Source organism: Tachypleus tridentatus, chromosome 8, assembly GCF_004210375.1.
Source record: "Tachypleus tridentatus isolate NWPU-2018 chromosome 8, ASM421037v1, whole genome shotgun sequence".
Classification (NCBI taxonomy): domain Eukaryota; kingdom Metazoa; phylum Arthropoda; class Merostomata; order Xiphosura; family Limulidae; genus Tachypleus; species Tachypleus tridentatus.
This window is the reverse complement of record NC_134832.1, coordinates 111,372,225-111,395,426: the sequence shown is the minus strand read 5'-3', so window position 1 is coordinate 111,395,426 and position 23,202 is coordinate 111,372,225. Positions and strand designations below refer to the sequence as shown.

At 32.5% G+C, this 23,202-nt stretch overlaps 1 long non-coding RNA gene across 1 annotated transcript; it reads right to left on the bottom strand.

Annotated features, from left to right (window-relative positions):
• Positions 1-12,753: 12,753 nt before the first annotated feature.
• On the bottom strand, positions 12,754-22,498 carry LOC143224248 (uncharacterized). Its single transcript, XR_013013288.1, has 3 exons — positions 22,379-22,498; positions 13,774-13,853; positions 12,754-13,000 (listed from the first exon to the last, which is right to left on the bottom strand). It is a non-coding gene; the product is annotated as an uncharacterized LOC143224248 (long non-coding RNA).
• Between the last annotated feature and the right edge of the window lie 704 nt (positions 22,499-23,202).

Genomic DNA, 23,202 nt, shown 5'->3' with positions numbered 1-23,202 from the left:
TCATGATTATAGATAAAAAAATCTATATCACCTGTAGCACGTATCATTAACCATCTCATTATAATCTTTTGTTTATAATAAACTCATGAAATTCAATACACTATTTACTTTTATTATAACTATCGAAAAACTGCTGTTTTAATTGTGTGAGAAAAACATTGAAACTGATTATCGTTTTATCTAAAATATAAGAAATAAGCTATAGTTTCGAATAAACAAAAACATTAATATGAATAATATGTTCAAATATTACTTCATTATTCTTTCATTTTTTCTTTAGTTTTACAACTATAAATCTTTAGAAACATTTGCAGAGGCTGTAAAACAGTTTCTTTAACATCTGGCTGTCCTTGTGCAACAGTTATCAATATTTAGATCATTGATTGGATTCATTATACATGAGACTCCATTTATCTGATGACTCTCAGAATTTTTTAAGACATAAGGAAGGCTAAAGGCGTCTTGTTACCAGTTGATTTCACCTGTTTTAACAAGGTCGAAATGAAGAAGAAATATGTTTTTTAAATAAGTTATTTTATCGATAATGTTTTTACATATAGCATAATAAAAATTATTTTAAGGTAAGAAAAGCAATAAGAGAACACATTATCAATTTTAACTTCAGTTATAGATTGTAAAGGAAGTACGGGCATCATCAATACAAGACGTGACTGTCAACAGCATGGCCAGGTGGTTTGTTCTTATTTTGAATTTTGCGCAAAACTACACGAAGTCTATCTGCCCTAATATGGCAGTATAAGACTAGAGGGAAGGCAGCTAGTCTTCACTACCCACCACCAACTTTTGAGCTACTCTTTTACCAACAAATAGTGTGATTGACCATAACATTATTGCACCCCACGGCTGAAAGGGTGAGCATGTTTGGTACGACGGGGATTTGAACCTGCGACCCTCAGATTACGAGTCGAACGCCTTAACCCACCTGGAACTGCCGTGGGGACGTTATAATGTGACCCTCAATCTCACTATTTGTTGGTAAAAGAGTATCCCAACAGTTGGCAGTGGGTGGTGGTGATTAGCTGCCTTTTCTCTAGTGTTGCACTGCTAAATTAGTGACGTCTAGCGCAGATAGGATAACTTTAGTGTAGTTTTGTAAAATTAAGAAACAAATAAACTCTACTGTAAACACCTAAGAAGCCCAAGTCTATCTCGTTGTCAGTAAGTTTGATTAATTCAATACATTCATAAAACGGCTAATAAGCTGCGTCAATGTTATTTGCTAAAATATATCGACATATTAAAGCAACATATTACAACTTCATCCGAATTTACCCTAAAGGATAGATCGTTTAATAATGTATACGAGACATTTACAAGTGATGATTTTCGAAATAGGGTGTTTTATTACTACACAGGTCTTACAATAATATTAAATATGTTTTTATTTCACTGAACTATTAAAACAAAATGCAGGATTTTCAACATGACAAAATTTTATATAAATGTTGATAGATTCTCAATCGATAGATACATTATTTACATTACTTTTATTAAAATATATTAAAATCACTAGACAGTTTTCACTTAGTATCATAAGAGAAAACAATAAAATGACTTATGATTTTTTTACCCACTTAGATTGGTAATATTCTTGTCAATTTAAAATTTATATTTAAAATAAACTGAAGAAAAGCCCCCTCTGGTTCAGCGGTATGTCTTCGGATTTACAACACTAAAAACCGGGTTTCGATACCCGTGGTAGGCAGAGCACAGATAACTCATTGAGTAGCTTTGTGCTTAATTCAAAACAACAACAACAACTGAGGAAAACATCCTAATATAACTAATTGTGATTTTATAGAAACAAATGTTCAGTAAGATAGAAAGCATCTAATTTAAAACAGGCAGACATATTCAGCATTCTTATTACAAGTCGTCCCACTGGTTGCTCAGCGTGTAAAAAGCTGGTATTTATAGATGCAGTAACTAGAGCACAGAAAACCCATTGTGTAGCTTTGGGCTAAACAAACAAACAAACGTATTATAGGTCGCTTACAGATTTGAATACATTTGAAGAAACGAAAGCTAATAATTAGATTTAGTTTATAATTGGTTATACGTGTCTTTATGCCAACATGAAAACACATTTGCCTAATATGGAATTTCATGTTTAAACATATGTTAAATTTATACCAGTTTTATCACCACTGTCAAGAAGGTCGTGCACTTATATCAGTTTTACCATCATTATTTGGAAAGTTGTAACATTTACACCAGTTTAATCATTAGTGTCTAGAAAATTATGTTATTTATACCAGCTTTGTCAAAATTATTAAACCCATTCCCTGGTTTTGTTATCCTTCCCTCGACAACTGGATCTCTTATCAACTATTATTTCTTAAGGGCCTGTATGCCAAATTTGATTAGGAAGAGGAAAGATCTGCAACGACATATTTAAAGAGATTTAAATATACATTTCATACGTTGCTTTTTCGTAGTTATTTGCGGATAGATTGTCGAAAATATTATAACCACTACGAAATTCACCACGATCTAAAGTTATATACATAAAAATATTCGGAGTTGGCTCATTATATAAGGATGAAACATTAAAGCAAGAAAGTGGATAAATTAAGCCTTTTTTGTTTGTTGTTGCTCTGGAGATATTTGATTTTCAACGACCATTACTATTGATACTTAAAGAAATATAACTGGTTGCATCGTATTTGCACGTGGTCACGTCCACCACATGTGACAAAAGAAACTAACTAAGTCGTAGTAATCTCGGTGTAGAACGCTTGGTTTAATGGGTTAATCAGCGTCAAGCCATCATCCTAACCACTTGACATGCACATCTACAGCTGTGGTTGCGTGTCTTTCCGCTGTCATAGAAGTTCACAGTGCAGCTGTAGTAGACAGTTTGTTCTGACTTGAGTGTGGTAATTTATCTCGTGATCTGAGGCTTATACCAACAAAAATATTTTCTTTCCTAGTTTTCTGAGCTTTCAGTACCAAGTAACCGAATATGGGGGTCCTCAGCTTCACTTAACTGTCATCAAGGTATTTAGTTTAGGTTTCAAACACTTTTTATATCTCCTTCTAGACATAGAATTAGTTTTTCATCCAATTATCAAACTACTCTGCCTGTTGACACCTCCTCCAACGATGTTCAAACTGTTAACTGTATTCATAAACACTATACACACTTCTAGGAAGAGTTAACTATAGTTTTTAGCATAAGACAGATGCAAAAGTGATTATAGACGTTAGCATAAAAATGTCAACATAAAGTGTGTCATAACATAATTCAAACATGAAATAAAGGATCAAGATTTCTCTTCTATTGTAGATATTTTACTTTTTTATGTATATACTTAAATAGCAGCGTTAGAGTATATTTGTACTAGTTTAATTATTCGCACAAAATGCATTTTGTCTAATTCATTGCAAAAACGAATATAAGATCATTCTAGTACTTTCCTTCTATATTAAAATGAAAGGTATTTAAGTACACTTTATTGAGCTGAAAATCACTGGCAGGGCTTATTCAAATTTATAACTTTGATAAACATTATCAGTAACTTTAAGTAAGGTAAGTTTTGTCCTACTTAATCGTGAACTACTGAACTAGTTGAGAAAAATAACAAGATTTCCTTCTGGTTTTAATTATTGCCTCATTTGTTTGTTCATTTTTAAGCACACAGCAACAAAATGGGTTATCTGTGTAATGACTACCGTGGGTATCAAAACCTGATTTTTAGCGTTAGAAGCCCTCTGACTTGATGTTGAGCCACCGGAGAACAAATGATTTTGAAGTGATGCAAAATATTCAAAAACATCTATTTACATTAGTAATTAATATTAAAGAACAAAGCACATACATAGAACATAATATAATTCATAAGAAATGTTTCTAAAATACATCATTCGAAACAAGGTTGAATCATGACATTGAGAGAAATTTAAGTATTCGTACAAATATGTCGAATACTTCTTACAAAACGTCAAAAATAGAGGGTGTTGCTGGATACAAACTTGTAACAAAGACATACTTAGACCACTTGTGTACCTAAAGAAACTTTTACATGAAATTCCTGGTAATTATAGAATTTAACTTATTTCAAATTAGTCAAATCATATGAATTAAAGAATAATTCTGGGATTTTGTCAGTTTGTTTGTCCATGGATAAAGAACATAAACATAAGTGCTGCTGCTCTCTACTTGAAGCTAAGAAACTGAGCATCTTATGTAATGTACTTTGTGTTTCATTCTCTCACCCGATTTACTTGAAAACTTGTGATATCGATTGTATCAAAGCGGCATATTAATGTAATTAAATGGTTCCCCATTCTTGTACTATTTAGCAGCATCGCTGTTTGTAAGCGCTAGAATATAAATAGCAATGTTTACAAATGGAAAGTTCTACGATGAATATTATCAGAGAACTTCAGAAATGTCCGTTTCTTCACACTTCTTCCCAGGTACCATATTTTTAAATAAATGTGCATACGTTACCATAATTACTTTACACTAGATGAACGTAAAAGCAAACACACATTTTCCTATATAATGCATGTATTCTTATGTATACACATAAGTAGCATAAATATTCGTATATACACGAACATACGTAAATATATATCTGTTATGTATACATACGTAACTACACGCACATAAGTAAATATATATCTGTTATGTATACATACACACACAAAATTTATTTAAATCGGTATAGTTATATATTTATTTTCATGTGACTATTTACGTCATAATAAACATGTTTCTCCTATCTAAGCAAAGTCGAATTTCCGCTATATAAAGATGGAGTATAATATTAGACTTGTTTTCGATCATTGCAAGTACAATAATATATAGGCCATTATTTGATAAAGGTCTGACTGTGTGGCCGTTTATAGCCGGTGAATTGCTGGACTGATTGTCACTAAACCTTGAAAGTACCCTTAAGGACTCTGGGAGACTAATATAAGAGGGGGGCTGGTATTGGTGTTCAGATAAGACTCCGTTATGTAAGCGCTTTGTCTTTCTTAGACATTGAAGGATGATATGTCAGCTCCTATATAAACTGATAGGAAGTTACAGGTTCATTAAGCCTACAATAGTATCAACCTTGTAGATTTCCAAAGTAACTTGCTGAGAATAACAAATACGTTTAACTTAAAAAATAACATTAACTTTTTAATGAGCTAACTATTTAAACTCTAAACTTAAGGATAAGAATGACTATACTGTTCACAGTAAATCTTCGTCAATGTCGAAACAACTGAAAGTACGAATTATTAGAATTTATGTGTACTGAGGATTGAGCAAAACATACTGAAATTATTTTTAAGTAATCAAATCAGCAAGTCACGTGACACTATAGCTGGTATAAAGTCAAAGCATAACGTCATGTACCAAAACTACATTTTGTACATTGCTTGGTGTTATGCAGGTAGTAGTGCGATGCCACTAACATTTTATTACTTTTGGGAATGACACATATATATGTCAGGGTTTAGAATTCCAAAAGAGTGATCTCTTTCATTTAATGGTAGTGTAAAAAAGAATATCTGCCAACTCGGGGCACCATGACCATTCTGACACAGATAACAACAAGTCGTACTCCAGCCATAATAAATGCGCGTCGATTTATAATACATAAGAATCCACGAACATTGTTAGTGGCAATAGCCGTTCATAATTAAGAAGAATATCCATCTGGAAGAGCAACACATGTCATGTGTAGAAATCTGTATGAACTTTTCTAAATCAAAAACAAAAGAAAAAACAAGGGACACTTAACAACGTGTATATGTGTAACTTGACAACTGTAAGAAGTTTCATGTCATTCTGTACTGGGCATTAGATGTAAAACGTCCAAACGCTGTCGCGAAGGGCACATTAAGGATAAAGATATAGCCTCTTCCAGTAGTAACTATGCTACATGACTGTTTTCACGGTCTTCAGATGAAGTGTATTGTGTGGTGAAGCTTTAAAATCATTTTGGTACTCTGTGTGTGTTCTCTTACAACAAACCACATCAGGCTATCTGCTGTGTCCAGCGAGTGGAATCGCACCGCTGATTTCAAGCGTTGTAAATCCGAGGACTTACCGCTGTTCCAGTGGGATACTTACTTATCTGTATACATAACTCAGTACTTTATAACTATATTACTCAATAGTTGGTCGTTTTCTTTATAAAATAAAGTTATATATGATCACTTTCTTCATGTAAACTTTTGTCAATTTTCATCATTGCTGCAAAAACTACCGCAAAGTAATATTGTAGTCATTTTTTTACATTAGCTTTTAAGCAGTCAACTTGTTTAACTTTTAATGTGTGTTTTGTTTTCCTTTTTGGCTCTTATAGAGTGAATTATTGGGCTTAACATTTTCTGAAAGTTGACATTTATTGTTTTTAATGTACTTCCACTATAAAGTAACAACTGTATTTTGATAAATAATGTATAATCCACAATATATGCATAAACTTTTGTGTGTGTTTAAACACACTAACGTATAGATATATTATTTGTAAGGCTTTCGTTCCATTTGTATCTGGGAAAACAAACCGGAATGTTTAAGTGATTCAATGTAATAAAGCATATGTTACGTTATGATAGGTCAGTATTTTCCGGATGTGTTTAATTTGTATCATTTTCTCGTGTCTACAAATTCCAGTATAATTTTAACTTAAAAAAAAAAAAGAGAGAAATTTTTATTCTTACATAATTGTTATGAAATTGCTTTGATGTTTTATTTATTATTTTGAATTTACTTTTATGATTGTTTGTTTGTGCTTCAGTATAAGGCTACACAATGAAGGATTTGCAATGTGTCTACTACAGGTATCAAACACTAATTTTAAGCTTTCAAGCTTATTGGTGGGTCAGTTAGCTCTAATGTTCTGAATTTTACGTTCCTTTAAATAAAATTTTAAATAAAATAAATAAAACGCACAGAAAATCCTCATTAAAGTGAATAGAATCATATTATTAATTATTAGATCTATATAAATCGTCTGTGTAAAGTACCTTCCCCCGAACGGCACAGTGATATGTCTGCTGACTTAAATTGATAGAAACCGGGTTTTGGTACCCGTGGTGAGCAGAACCCAAATAGTCTTGTGTAGCTTTGTGCATAACAAGAAACAATTCACATCAAATATGCTCGCCCTTTTAACCGTGGGAGTGCTATAATTTGATGGTCAATCCCACTATCAGTTGGTAAAAGAGTAGCCCAAAAGTTGGCGGTGGGGAGTGATACCTAGCTGCCTTCCCTCTAGCCTTACACTACTAAATTGAGGACGGCTACCGAAAATAGCCTTCTTGTAGCTTTGCGCGAAATTAGAAAACTACATAACACGACAACAAATTGTTTAAAGCGATATACAGTGTTTCTCAATTTTATCTAAATTAAATTCTTTCTTTTAAAGTTTTATATTTTTGCAAATCACAATTTAGTGTGAATGTATATATGGTTTCTGAAATAAAAAGGAGTTGCCGTAATAATAATGGTGTTGAAACTTAATTTTTAGCATCAAAAGCTCCTAAACTTCGCGTTGAGCCACCAGGGGATATCTTTTGGATAATCATTGTTCCTTAGGTACGACGTAGATCACGATACTAACTATTGTGAGCTACAATGTTTATTATTGCGTTTTGATGCAAAATGACTTATGTAATCAAGAAGCACAATTTCAGAGCACAAAAATGAAAAATAAACAAAAACGGACAACGTGGAATAAAGCTAGTAGTAGTAATGTTGATTTGTTACTTAATTACAATATTAATTTCTCATTTATATACATGGAACCGTAAACAAGGCAACATATATGTACTTATTTATCAATACAACATATTGACTAATTTTAAGATCTATAAAACAACAAATCAGCACTTCCGTGCTTTAAGTGATATTTAAATAATAAACAAGACAACTAGGCCTCTAATAGAAACTTTCCATATGATATATCGACATCAAAGATCGATGTATAAATATAGCTCTTTATATATAGAATAACAAGAACCTAACAAGGATTAAGAAATAAAGACAAACATCTTGCACGATTAGCTTCAGTTCTACATCACATTAATTAAAAAAACTGGTACCTAAACTACTACAGTTAATATACTTTTCAATAACTGCAAAAATAGCACATTTTCTTTTTTTTTAAAACAAGCCTGGTCCTCGAGTTTAATCTCACGATCGAGGAATGCAGGATGACCTTACTAGTTTTTTTTTTGCCAATTTTTCTGCGTTGAAACAATTTTTCACGTCTTGGTAACGAATCTGATACTTCCTGCGTGCCAATCAAGTGCTCTGAGTTGTAGGGTTATCCTGGTAGGATGGCGATGCTTAACAACGTAAAGCGCCTAACTACTACGTTCATTCTTTCTCCCAGGATCAAGATGATTTGATGGATGCCAGTACTTTTCCTGTGGCACTTTTATCAATATGTCGAGATCGAACCCAATAGCTATTGCATGCCAGGCAAGAGCTTAACCAACTGAACTGAAAGGCGTAACGTCTAACTACTCTCAGTAATATACTTTTATCAGCTCAATCTATACGTAACATCTTTTGCTGAAACGAAGTCCATCTTCAGGCATAATCTTATAATCGCGGGATTGAACCCAATACCAAGTGAGGACTTTACTATCTGAGGTAAAGTGCGGTCTAACGAACCACTATCACTAACGCATATTTTAGCAACTTAAAGTAACATTCTGCTTTGTTTTGTCAGAACAATAAAACAAGCCCTAAAGTAGTTCTTTGTTTCCCCTTTGTTCTTTGTCCTTGAGTCCAGCAACAGATAACGCCAGCTTTGGAAGGTAAAACAGGTGTTGAATCATCGTAGGTGCTTTTATTAAAATGCTAATAATTAGCAACTGTTGGGATATTAAGATGAAATAAAGATTTTAAAATTTTTATCGTCTAATTAATTCTGTTTCTACTTGTCTTTGTACAACTTTCCATTCACCAATTCCTGAAGCTTGCAGCTTTGCAGAGGTGGTTTTTACCTATATACATAAATATTCCATAGCAAAACATGCTACACTTCATTATTCCCTCTAATCTACAACAGAAAATTATGTGATCAATTCGTAGAGAAAGATACTCCTTTCTATACACACACACACACACGTGTGTTCTGTGACTTTCATATTGTTATATAAATTCCACAAATTATGGCAAAAGAGTAGTGGAATTGAAATTCATACACAAATTATACATTTCTAAACAAGAGAAATCTTTGAATCTAAACAGCACTTTATGTGCTCATGAGATAAACGATAAGGTCAGAGGCCCTCTGGTGCTCATATATAGCCGTCTCTAATTTTGAATTACTCACCAGAGGAAAAGAAGCCAGCTAGTCAGCAGCACCTGCCTGCATAATAGCTTTGCTAAGCTTTTTTTTTTTTTTTTTCATGAATAAAGGGTTTCGCTGTCACTTCTAAAATATGTCTACGGCTAACAATGCGAGCGTGTTCAGAGGTATCACTATAGAACACTGAATATTTTAATTTGCGGATTGACACCTTAACTACTAGACAATCATCTTCTTTTCTTTAAATCTCCTTGAAAAAGTAAAGCATTTGTAAAAGTCTAAATTTAGAGCACATCAAAAACATTTTTTTTCTTTTTTCATAGAATTGTCCATTGATGGGAAAGCGACTAGTCTAAGTGAAAACCAAGAGTCAGGTCTCTGGTTTAGACAGAGGCAGATAGCCCATTGTGTGGCTTTACATTAAGTAAACAGCAAAAAAAATTCACAAAATTTATATTTGCGAATTTCCCACGTTATTTTAAATTATTCCCATACATTGCTGTTAAAAAGCAAATTCTGGCTAAGAGATTGACCAATGACTTCATTCTTAGAAAATATAGATACACGATATCGTCATGTTAATGTTTCCTCTTTTGTCGTGTTTCTCTGACTTGTAAAAAAACTAATACTTCAGGCCTATAGTTTTCAAGCTCATTCTTTAATTTTGTGTTTCTTTTTCTAATTTCGCACAAAGCTATACAAGGGCTATCTGCGCTAGCCGTCCCTAAGTTAGCAGTGTAAGATTAGAGGGAGGGCAATTAATCATCACCATCCACCGCCAACTCTTGGACTACTCTTACCAACGAATAGTGGGATTGACTGTCATATTATTAACACTCCTACGGTTGAAAGGGCGAGCATGTTTGGTGAGACGGGAATTCGAGCCCGTGACCCTCACATTGCCGGCTGAGCACCCTAACCACCTGGTCATGCCGAGCCCCCACTCTTTAACAGATCAAAGACAAAACACAAGATTACCATCATCAATTTTTTTCTTCATTTTTCTTAAAAAACAATCGTTTACTTCATGGTACTGTTGAAAGTTTTAGCTTCTATCGACTTCAGAAGGTAACTTCCTTACTATGACATCTTAGGTGTGTGAGTTGTTGTTGTTTTCTTTCTTTTTCATAACCACGTTCTTCACTTTGGTGAAAGAGGGCGTTAGTCTTGATGTGGCTTCTGATGTGATGTCAATCTGCTGCTTTTCTAAGTGTTTTTTCTGCTTCAATAAAATACATTGAATGCTTTTTATATTTGAAACGTTGTATCAGTTGACTCTACTTCGTGTATGAATATTCTTACATTTTTTTTTTAGTGGAGGAGAGTGCTCACGTAGACATTTCAAACCACCAATCAAGTTTTACAGAGCCCCCCCCCCATTAGCACAGCTGCTTTGGTAAGAGAAACAGACTCGTGTCCATAATTTAAGCACCATGCCAATATTCAGAAAGAAACAGCATCTAAACATACAGACTTATCTATAATCTGAAAGTAACCTGGTCTACAAGCTGAGAAATATATTCTAAATATGATACATATGCGTATATATATTAGAAACGATGTTGTATCCAATTATTATAATCATTTGGCAAATCTAAAAGATATTCATATCTTAAATTTCTATAAAAGTAAGAACCAAAAGTGCCTACATGATCTTTTACTGTGTTACTGAGTTAGCTTAAAAACGCAAGTCTAATAAACCTAAACGAGAAGCGTTATATACACTATTGCAATCTATGATTTGGCTGTATCGGATATCGTACTGTGAAATAGAGTTTTTTTATATATTTCTTTGTGTATTCTGTTTTTTATTAAAATTTTAAGTAGTGTAGCCTCATTAAATACGATTGAGAAAGCTGTAAATTGGCCCGGCATGGGCAGGTGAGTTAAGGTATTCGACTCGTAATCTGAGGGTGGCGGATCGAATTCTCGTCGTACCAAACATGCTCGCCCTTTCAGCCGTTGAAACGTTATAATGTGACGGTTAATCCCACTATTCGCTTGTAAAAGAGTAGCCCAGGAGTTGGCGGTGGGTGGTGATAACTACCTGCTTTCCCTCTAGTTTTATACTGCTAAATTAGGGACAGCTAGTGCAGATAGCCTTCGTGTAGCTTTGCGCGAAATTCAAAACAAACCAAGCCTTAAAATAATATAACTCCTAGTGTTTTAAGATGTTTGCAGCACGCGAGCTAAATGGACAAGCCGAGGCCCCAAAATTTATGTTTTACCATTCTTCAGTTTGAACTGCTGACCAGAAGGAGGAAACCAGACAGCAACGCCAGCTGCTTATCAGCTATTCTTGAAAGAACAACTTGAGATTGACTGTCTAGGTTACGACGCTCCCCATAGCTGAAAGAACGGATTGTGTTCACGGATCTATCCTCGCATCTTCCGACCTACATTCCCACGCTCAACACTAGGCTAATCTCCGCCTTATAGTGTACGGTAATCAAACTCTTTAGATATAGTCTCGTCTGTTCATCCACTGAGTCAGTAAAGTATTAGAAACTAATCTAAGGTATTCAATACAAAGCAGACAAATAATCAAATAAATCGGCAAATGTTTTCTTTGCTCTTAAAAGTAATTTCTTTGGTAAAAATATTTCTGTATAAAACAAAGTGTGCAAAATGTATGAGTGCTTTAGCAGTTATTTTTATACATTTAAACCAAATTAAACAAATTGCTGTTTTTTACCTAAAAGTCATTCAATGGGCTATAGAAGCTTTGTCCATCAGAAAGAATCAAACAAATATTTAGCATTTCAAGACTTAAAAATACAGTTGACCCACTGGGGGAAGTAACCAAATGAAGTTGAAATAAAGTAAAGTGAAATCAAGATCTTAAAATAATTTTTAAAAGTTGGAACAAATATACGAGTAAAATAATATAATTCGATTGCACTACTTTATGTTGTTTTAAGTGTTTCAGTTTGTTAATTTTACATGCAACATACTTACACACTTTGTTTTACTCAGCTTTGTATAAAAGATTTTATTTAGAGTGATTTTATAGATATCCAGTAAAGTTTAGTTTTCTCTTTGATTAATGTGCATCGTGTCTTCCCACTTACGATAGAAAAGAAAAAGTCCATTTATGTCATAATTCCAAAATTAAAAGTCAGTCATAAAAATCTAATCCTGGGCAGATTCACTAAATATAAAAACAAACAGTTTCACTCTCAAATAAGTCACTCAAGGGCAAATAATACTGTTGAAGACTGGAAAAAACCTACAATAAGAATTTGCAAAAGAAATATTGTAGAAACCCCCTTATAAAAAAGAAGTATTTTTGTATGTGACATTTAAGCTCATATAAAACTTGAATACACAGAAATTCAAGCCACAGAGAGACAAAAATGATAGGATATTACAAAAAAAGAAATAGAAGGTAAATCTGTGTTATTAAATAAGTCGACAAAAAGAATGCAACAAAGACGATGCGAGAAGGAAGACATAGCTCATTATCTTTTATATTAGATTAAAACCCTGTACAAATTGGCGGGAAGCCATTGTTGAATGATTAATGAAACTTATAGAACGAACCACATTTTTCCAAAACCTACGCACAAAAATGAAATATTATCGTGAAAAGTGTGTATGCACTCTGAAAGCAACTTAACTAGCACTCTTCAGCCTTTTCACTGCGTTCTAGGTCAGGAAGTAGAAAACTCAGTGCAGACGTTCTGACACAAATTTAACTCTTTCAACTGTACAAAGGATAAAAGATATCTGTTAGCAATAAAGCTTTATTTTCATTATGTTTTAAGACCAAGTAAATGATATATGTGATAAAATACCAATTTAATATTAAAAATTAAATTTATTCACCACTTAAAAAAATTAAATGTTGACTCTATAACGTTAGTAATAATAGGCCTATTTGTAGTACAAGTTAATATATAAACATGACAAAGCTTGGCTAAAACACTACTCAGTAAATTTTATTTTGCTTTTGGATACAACTTATGTCATAGAGCTTCTGAATTAAACTCTTCCTGATTATCATCGAGTTTATCCAAAAATAAAGAACAACCTTCAAACCTTTCTATCAAATCAAAGTGAATGTTGAACATTCAACATAAACACTATAGCTGCCTTAAGAACAATCAGATGATAGTTTTGTTACGAAGCGATAAAGTACATTGTTGTGCATTACCAAAAAATGAGTTCACGATTTCGACAAAATGACAAAGGAAATAAGCCTTTTACAGTTAGTGACTATATCCTACACATTCCCGAAACGAAAGTCAACAATACAATTTTTAATAAAGTGGTATTTAAACTACAAGTGCCAAGGCGAGGATGTGTGTAAAGAACATTATGCCATTTGTGAAGGAATTAAAACATGTAAGAGAAAAGGCAATAGAACTAAAATTAAAACTCAGTTTTGAGTCTACGAATGAGTATTACACATGTAGATACGAGAATAAGTTACGAGAAAAATCATATAAACTAAGGCAACATTAAGGTTGTTCCATACCTCTTCAGGGTAATACCGTATATATCCTTTCCAGAAAGTTCACATGTCTTGGCACCTTTATCAATCCGTAAGTTACATAGCTGAAAAGATCCAAAACAAAATAAACTCTGGATAAGTGTTAGAAAGGGCAGCAAATCGGTTTTGGAAAGCCTTTAGTGAGTCAGTGATGATAAAGGAAAGAGTGAAGTGATTTTTACTAAAAATTCGGTTCAGAAATACGAGAATGCCAGGTAATTCAACAAAACTATCACTGTGTTCGTTCACGAAGACGAAAGGCGTAAAGTAGCAAGATTCATGCTAGCAAGAGAAAATATTATGTCACATGAGCAGCTGTTTAATACATACACATTTCACCAAGCAGTCAAGAAATGAAATTTTATTTTGATATGACGGAAATATTTATTGCAACATAAATAAACGTTGGAAATTTATAAAAAATAAAACATAGTAAAATTACTTCTGAATAGTTTACAGTAAAACACCTATGAAACTTAGATGTTCCTTCCCTTTGCACAAGTAAACAATATGAAATAAATTTCTTTAGATGCAAATTATTATTGACCATAATAAAAAAAAGTCTAATTAATGTAATCGATTATAAATATACGTCCCCACGATCTCAAATTTGGGATTCATTTACACCCACAACTAATGTAGTAGAAATAACAGTTACGGCTATGAGCGTCGTAATATTTTGCTGTTTGGTTTCTTATCGAAAAAAAAAAAACATTTTTATGACATTAAGTAAAATTGCATCTAAAACAAAAAAAACATTATATATATAAGCGTAAATTACAGGAATTACATTTGGTGATACAGAGAAATGTTTTGATAAAAATACAACTGAATAATAAATTTAGGCGAAATTAGCAGTAATTTTATTTTAGTTTTTGTCGGACTATTTTTCAAACAAGGAACATAATTACAACGTGAGAATTCCCAGTGAGATGGTAACGATAGACTCGTACTTTTTTATGTATATATCTACACTGACCTCTATGTAAAGGAAATTATTGCAATCATTATCTTCAGCGGTACATACATCGGAAAGAGAAACTATCTAGCAAAGTGAAGCACTTTACCGTGACTAAGTATGTCTTGTTGTACTGCTGGGAACCGCTTCCCTGATTATGAGAACAGCCAGAACCAATCACAGAACCAGTTTATTTTCATGGAGGTGAAACAATTATAATTCTAAATAATAGCTCTTCACGTTCGGTTTCCAACTGCACATAAAGACAGGTTATGTAAACTATATTTTCTGCGATTTTCTACTTTCGATTCATATTCTTACTGTGCCATGTAACACTACTTAGTGTTAACATCAAGTGGGCTCAAAAACTGTATTAAAACGAAACATGTTATTGACGGGAAACGGATGGCGACAAGAAAATCTGACGTTAAATGATTAGGTACTCAATACAACCATGAAGTAAAAGTTAACAGAATATTCAGTCAAAATACTGCCATTCTTAAGATTAATGTAAGAATGAAATCTTGTACAGGTGTTTACACTATAAATATAAAGTTTTATTACTCTATTGTTACTCCACGCCAAAAAAAAAGTTTAAGCAATTAAATATTCAATAACTCCAGCTCAATCTTTTTACTGCCAGAAATATAAATCAACATAATCAGATTTTGAACGATGCAGGATTACAGCAATTCAATTTACGTTGCACTGGAAATAAGTCTAAACTGCACTTTTGTTTACTCGCACAACTTTCTTTGAGCTAAGTGTTAGATGAATAGCAAATAGATGTATCAAATCATGACAAAGTCTATGGAGAAAGTACATAAAACGCAGAAAGTAAAAGGCATGGCTGCAAAAAATGCGAAATAGGGAACATGATATGTCCATAGTACTTTGATCTTTATACAGCCATGCTGCTCCAGTTGAAAAGAAATCATTCATTTAAATATGTAGAAATAGAGCTAGAAAAATATTCCTGTATTATAAATTAAGACGTTGCCGTCATTTAATAAAACAGAAAGTGACGTTCCATTAATTTTTACTGTTTGTATGATTAAATTGGTAGAATTTAGAGTGAACTTGAATTCACTAATGTTTTATTAACAGTGCCATTTCAGTATGTATTTTACATAAAACGACTTCTACCAACAAATGATAATTTGCATACTATGTTGTTTTGTTTTTTTACAAAGTGGTTTAAAATTTGGTGTTAAACGCAAGAATGTAAAATAATTCAGTTTTTCACCAGTTTAACATAGTTTAGCAAAGATAACTTAATTAGAAATCTTTGGCCTATAATTTTTGAAATAAAGTATCTTGGATAAACTTCTTTTCAGGGTTTTTGTTATTGACTATCATGTATCATTTGATATGTGCACTAACTATTTCACATCATTTTTATTGTACACAAGATAAACAAACATTAAAATACTTGAGTACTCTTGGACAGATTGTTAGAGGGTGGTTGTTTTTGCCGCTGATTCAACTGTCCCACGAAAATAATTATTTATGTTTGTTCACAATAAAATATAGCTAACTAAAGACGGAATAAACGTCTCACCTTATCAGGGTTAATTGTTTGAAATAATAGCTAATGTTAGAAGAAAGTAATAAATGGCGTTAAGATAAAAATTACAGGACAGGTTAAATTTGCACGAAAGTATTCGAACAATACCATAATTTACATACATTACCGCACCCATTTATTATTTAATAAGTTAGTTTCCCTAGTGTCCACCCAGAATATGGAAACTCCTTTAATGTTGGATATACATAATAAGTTTTGTTTTTTTACTCTGAGAGACACTATAAGGTGCCATAGAAAAAGCACCAAAAAATGTCAAGTCCAGTTATCAAAGTACTGTGAAAATGGTTTGTTGAAACCGAAAGCTGTGGCTTTGTAACTATGGAAAATAAATTCAAAAGAGAAGAATATGCTTTGAACCATTGTCCTTTATCGTAGTTATTGTTTAATAAAGAGGGTTTAGGTGTATGTATATACAGGTATTATTAAATGTTAATCGAAACCAATGTGGTGCTAATATCAACAACTATAGCAATATTTCAAATAGAGATTTTGGATTGTTGTTAATGGCTACATTGAATGAACCATTTTTTACTATATTGAACTAAGTATTTTTTCCTTGTTATAAGGAAATGTATTTGATGACTAGTAAATGAAATTACTTCTACAGTAGCTTGTTTTGCATCAGTTCGTGACTGTCCTTAATGAAGACGAAAGAAAAAGATGTTCATTCATTTTTTTTTTTTTTTTTAAAGAGTAAGTTAATACGTACATTGCTCAGCCTTGATCGACAGTTAATATTAAATGGAAGTTAGAGTCTTGAGTACTGGTTCATATCGTGGGAAGCAAGCTTCTGCAGGACCTGTTTCTAATACAGAGCAAAAATAAAAAAAACGACTCTCTTTCTACATGGACAGTGTTTTGCTGTATGAATGCATTTAAATAAATATAAAAATATACAATAAACATATTTTGATTTTGTACAAAATTTATGCACAGGAAGATTTATATATGCACGAGCATTTAGATCATGATTAGTTTGGGTTCCTTCAGGAACTGCCACTATTTCTGGGACTTGTAATTTTAATTTATAAAGTTAATTACAAATACTTTTCCTAAGACACGTTATAATAAATGTTTCTTCTTGGATCCTTTAAATATGCTTGTAACATTGTTTGTAATTATTTAAGAGTTTAGATTTGTTCAGCTGCTAGTGTGAATATTTTCTGAAAGAATTCACAGGAAACGTGTTTGAGACGCAGCACCATATTAACTTCTCTTGACAATATTGTTTGCTTGTGTTATTTTCTTTTCATATCTCTCTCTCTTCCTATGTGTGGGTATACATACATACATACATGTACATACATAGGAGGTATGTTAGTGTCTTCCCTTTGCGCTCACAGTTAGTACATCGGTAAGATCAGCGCTTGCAGTGTTAAAACTTTATGTTCTATTTCTTTGATTATTAAGTTTAATAGTTTTTTTCTATTACAACAATTAAACAAATAAACCAATGAATATATACTTTAAAGAAATTGTATATAAATCTTGTGATATTTAACCTATTTCTGTTTTAGGATTCAACATATTTAAGTCTAGCTGATAACCCACGATTAATGTCACTACGTCTAATATGTTTTTCGATATCAAAAGTTTATTTTTGGTAGTTAGATACATTCTAAATTTCATTTCCTTGTAAGCTAAATCTGTGCTGATCTAGGTAAACTACCATTTCTACACTCGGGTTTGAATTCCCGTTGCATCAAACATGCTGACCCTTTCAGCCGTGGGGGCGTTATCATGTGACGGTCATTACCGCTATTCGTTGGTAAGAAAGTAGCCCAAGAGTTGGCTGTTAATGTACGATTTATTTTTGTATCATTGTGTTATATGTATGACTTGTATCATAACCTCAGCAATGTATGTTACTTTCGACTATGAAAACTTGTCACTAATGTAACTCCTAATTATCATTTCATTAGATAATTTTTATGTGAAGAACATAATTTGAAAAACCATTTGCGAAGATTCAGTGCAATATGCAGATTATTTTTTAGAAGTGTCTTATAGCTCGTAAAGTAAAGTAAAAAAAAAAAAAAAAAAGAAGGAAGCAAACTGGGAACCGGATTACAAAGTAGATATTTACCTCAATACGCCATAGAATAAAACTATTTATATTTAATAACATTACAGATTTGAGTTAATTGTCATTACGGCTTAGAGTTAATTAAATTAATTTGTCAGGAAACAATGCACGAATAAGTACTTTATTAGTGACCAATAATAATTTATCCTTCTTGGACCATTTTCAACGATCTTTTTAACGTGTATGTTTGAAGCGTAATCTACACATGTCATGTGAAGCTCTTTCAAAACAAACAGATTATGGAAGCACGAGGTTTGTTCTGCGTAATGCACACGCTTATTTTAAAGATTAATTCAAAATCTAATTTTTTTGTTCTGTGTATCAATGGCACCCTTGGCATCTCTAGATGTCGTTCACTAATGCAGACAGTAAAGTCTTCTCAGTCTTAGTAGATAATAGGGTGATTCTCTGCGTTACCTGATTTGACAGTTTGAAATGAATATTTCGTTGTAATATAGAACTTCTGGCAAAGATGATCAGAGTAGTAAAAAAAGGTGACATATCTAGCCCAACTACCTTTATTGAAACACCTCTCAAGGCAGTTTTTGAAATCTGACAACAAATCTTTATCGAGGCCCCAAGGCGGCAAGGGAAACTAATTATCATGTTGGCCAACTGGTTGCTTCCAACTTTTTGGGGTTTGCGCGATTTAGCACCGTGAAGAAAAGCTCATTCTCTATTAACTGAGCTCTAAGAAGTCATCTCGAAATTGACTTGGCACTTTTGCGTAATCAAACATGAAAATAACACCACGCTCTACGGAAAAGCTAGACGATTGTTTGTTTGTTTTGGAATTTCGCACAAAGCTACTCGAGGGCTATCTGTGCTAGCCGTCCCTAATTTAGCAGTGTAAGACTAGAGGGAAGGCAGCTAGTCATCACCACCCACCGCCAACTCTTGGGCTACTCTTTTACCAACGAATAGTGGGAGTGACCGTTACATTATAACGCCCCCACGGCTGGGAGGGCGAGCATGTTTGGCGCGACGCGGATGCGAACCCGCGACCCTTAGATTACGAGTCGCACGCCTTAACGCGCTTGGCCATGCCGGGCCCAAAGCTAGGCGAATTAGTAAGTTGTCGTAAATGAATTAAGAGGCGTCGAAGTCATAATTAGCGTTCTTACTCATTCCGTAAAACATGAAATGAAATATTTAAGTTTGGTTTCGTCGATATAAATTATGATTAACATATGTATTATTTTCAAATCTCTGAAATAAATGTTCTTTGCAATCTAAGCATACGAAAATTATGCTTAATTTCTGGTATTATTTAGTCTATTGCTTTTGGGCAGGGCGTGACTTAGTGTTTAGTGGTAAATCGGAGGATTCATAGCTCGCGACCCCTTTTTCAAAAAAGTAACTTAGCACTTTCGGGCAGGGGGTGTTATATTAGAGTGACGGTCAAATCCTAGTATTTGGTTATACAAATATAGCTGAATAGATGGAGTCAGTGCTGTTGACCACATACTTTCTAGTCTGTATATTACAGTTAGAGATAGCTACGAACCAAAGCCCTGTGTAGTTTCTTGCTGTTTTGTGTTGTCCTTAATAAATATCAAACAAACGTGAAAGGAATTTTCTTGCGATACTCGTATTATATTTTTAAAGCCATTAACATCATCTATTGTAGCGATATTAATATTACATTCAAGTCAATTTATAGAACAACAAACATTTATTTCTTCCTTTCCAACAACATGTGCTTATTTGTATAGAAATAACTTTTATTTTTAAAATTAAGTATTGAACAAATACTATCTTTGTCTATCTATCTAAATGCTTGTTTATTTTGTTTCTTGAAGGGAATCTTTGCTTACAGTCCACTAGTAAATAAGAACTTAGAATTTGGATAAATATGACAACAATGAAAACTATCACTATTTATTACGTGTGTGTATGTATGTATGTATGCATTATAGATCCAAACGTTATATATAGAAATATATACAGTTAGCTACCAATGTTTGAGGGACATGAAGCTATGATGTGGCAACACCACAGTTGCAAAGCAATAAATGTTATTAGATCTTCGTAGACACATGTTTCCTTCTAGCTCAATATAAATAATGAATGTGTTTTACTACATGTGTCACTTCTCCCGACTAGTCACAGGCTCGGGAAATATCGAGCTATATTGCAGATGCTACGCTTAACTTGCACCAAAAGCATCATACACTGTCGAAACATAATATTGAAAGGAAACAACTCCCAAAAATGTTACATGAAACCCCTCACGCCAGAAGGGGATGACATAATGACGAGACTGATAACACAAGGGTTAAGGGTTAGTGCATGAATCTCGTGGGGTAAAGCTCTTCAGAATATTTCGCGTTCTTCTTAGATCCTAGAGTCGATCTATTAGATGTCCTTTACGCTTAGTGAGTGTTGGTTAGTCCTCAGTTGTGGATGGGATTGTGTCTTTTTTGCCATACGTTGCTTTTTTGTCTTACATTACTTTATCTATACATGCTATCGTCTTAATGAAATTATGCATGCTAGCACAGTAAATAATATCTCTGTCATAGTTTAATCCCTCCTCTTTCTCTTTGTTTCAACAATTTCAACTTTCGTTTTTTTTAAGTGGGGTAAAAACTTATTGGATTAAAAAACGTTTGTGTGTAGATACTAGATATTTATTAAATATTGAAATTGTCAATGTCTAGATTTTGTATGCACAAACAAAAAGGCATTGTAAAAAATATTATACACGTCTAAATTTACATAACTAAGAATAGCACAATTCATAAATATATGAAGATAAATAAACATTATGTATCATTACTTTTGCTCTATTTCTTAAGATGTACAATAAAATACATGTTATCCTATATAAAAATTGCCACCTAATTTGAACATAGAATAAACTGACTTAATATTTAAACAACGTAATGTTCTACTGTGAAGATTGTTACACGGTTTTTATACATGTTTTAATAGCGAAAATTTATTACTCTTAAAGTTTCAAATATCATAGATCATGTTCATAACATATTTAACTTGTGCAAAGATAAACAACGTAAAGAAATCTTAGTTACAAACCTGTTCATTTCCCTTATAGAATATTTAAAGAATTTAAATCTTAATTAAACATATATCTAGAAAAAGCGTATAGTAGAATATCATTGACCTATAAAGGCGCGATTTACATGTATGACTGGATAAAACAATTTAATTCGGTTTAAAAAGTACAATAATTGTTTTAATCGTCTTCTTATTGGACAATATCACTAATGTGTTTTTAGTTTTTAAGAAAATAAACTTTGTAAAACATTGATTTATTAGCTTATCCATTTTTACTTTTATAAATATTTAACCATAAAGGGAGGTTGGTGTGCGAGCATTTTTCAAAATGATATTTCAGAAAGTTTAACGAATTTCTAATGTTTTACACGTAGCCTGGCATTTGAACATTAAGGAGTTGACATTACTACACTCATTGTTTCGTACAAGTATTGTAAACATTATTTTCAACGTATATATATACACACACACATACACACAAATTATAACCATAATTTTAAGTCATAGAAAAATTAAAATTAAACAAAATATGCTGCATATTTTAAAAAATATCTTAGAGTACAAGCTGCAACGTAGGATTATAAAATGTATTCTAGGTTATGGAGGTGACTGAGGAAAAGGACCCACAGTGCGGTGGGGATACACCGTCTAATTAGTCTTAAACTCCATTCGCCAGTCTCACATAAAGAAATAAAATAAAGGAGTAACAATAGATATAGATATATAAATTAGGAAAGCAAGATGTTGGTGCTTAAATCCACAACGTTCCATATCTATATCATCCTTCATTGCCAGCAGACATTTGTGGGAAGATGACTGCTCTCCCGAGTTAAAATTAGAACAAGAAAAAGATAAACATAAAAATATTAAAAATAAATAAAAATAAAATAAGGAAAATAAGGTACTATCATTTGGAGTTAAGTAAAATAAAACTTACCACTCTGAAATTAGTATATATGCCCTCAATATGGTAAAGACACTAATTAACATGACATCAGTAAAGTGACAGTTTATTGTGAATGTCGTGCTTTTACATGAACTCAAATAGTACATCCGCATAAAGTAATGCCAAGTTCTTAAATGACCTTATTTTAACTGAAAATAAATATTAGTAATTTTAGTAAAATTTCTCGGATTTTAGTATTTATTACAGAATATTTTAATAATTTAATTTGAAATTGCTTTATTAATTCCACTAACTATTAATTTTCGTATCAGTATGTTAACATTATTAAGAAAATATTGTAATTTGTTACAAATTTTATCTGAATAACTGGGAAGTTATAATGTTTATTGTAGATGGGTATGGCACATTACTATGAAAGGAGGGTACACCATAAATTGCAAAGTCAAAATCTGTTTGTCAAAAATATTTATGCTGATATCCTTTTATCAATTACTTTAATTTCTAAATCTAAATAATGTGTTTCCGTATAAGAAATTGAAGTATTTTCAATTTATAATTCTGTTGAATAAATGGTGTCAATAACATCATATACACTGCTGGACAAAACCTTAAGGCCGATGAGCATAAAGAAAAAATATGTATTTTGCGTTTTTCGACTCAATCACTTAATTGAGTAGTGCTTCGAAAGATAAAACTAAGAAATGGGAAAATAAAAATAAAAAACTTTTTAAACATTTAATAGGGAAAATGTGAACACTATGGAATTAGCCTAAATAATAGCTGGTCAAAAGTTTAAGACCATACTGAAACGAAGCGTTAATTGGTAAACACGTAACGAAATTTAGTCATTTGTG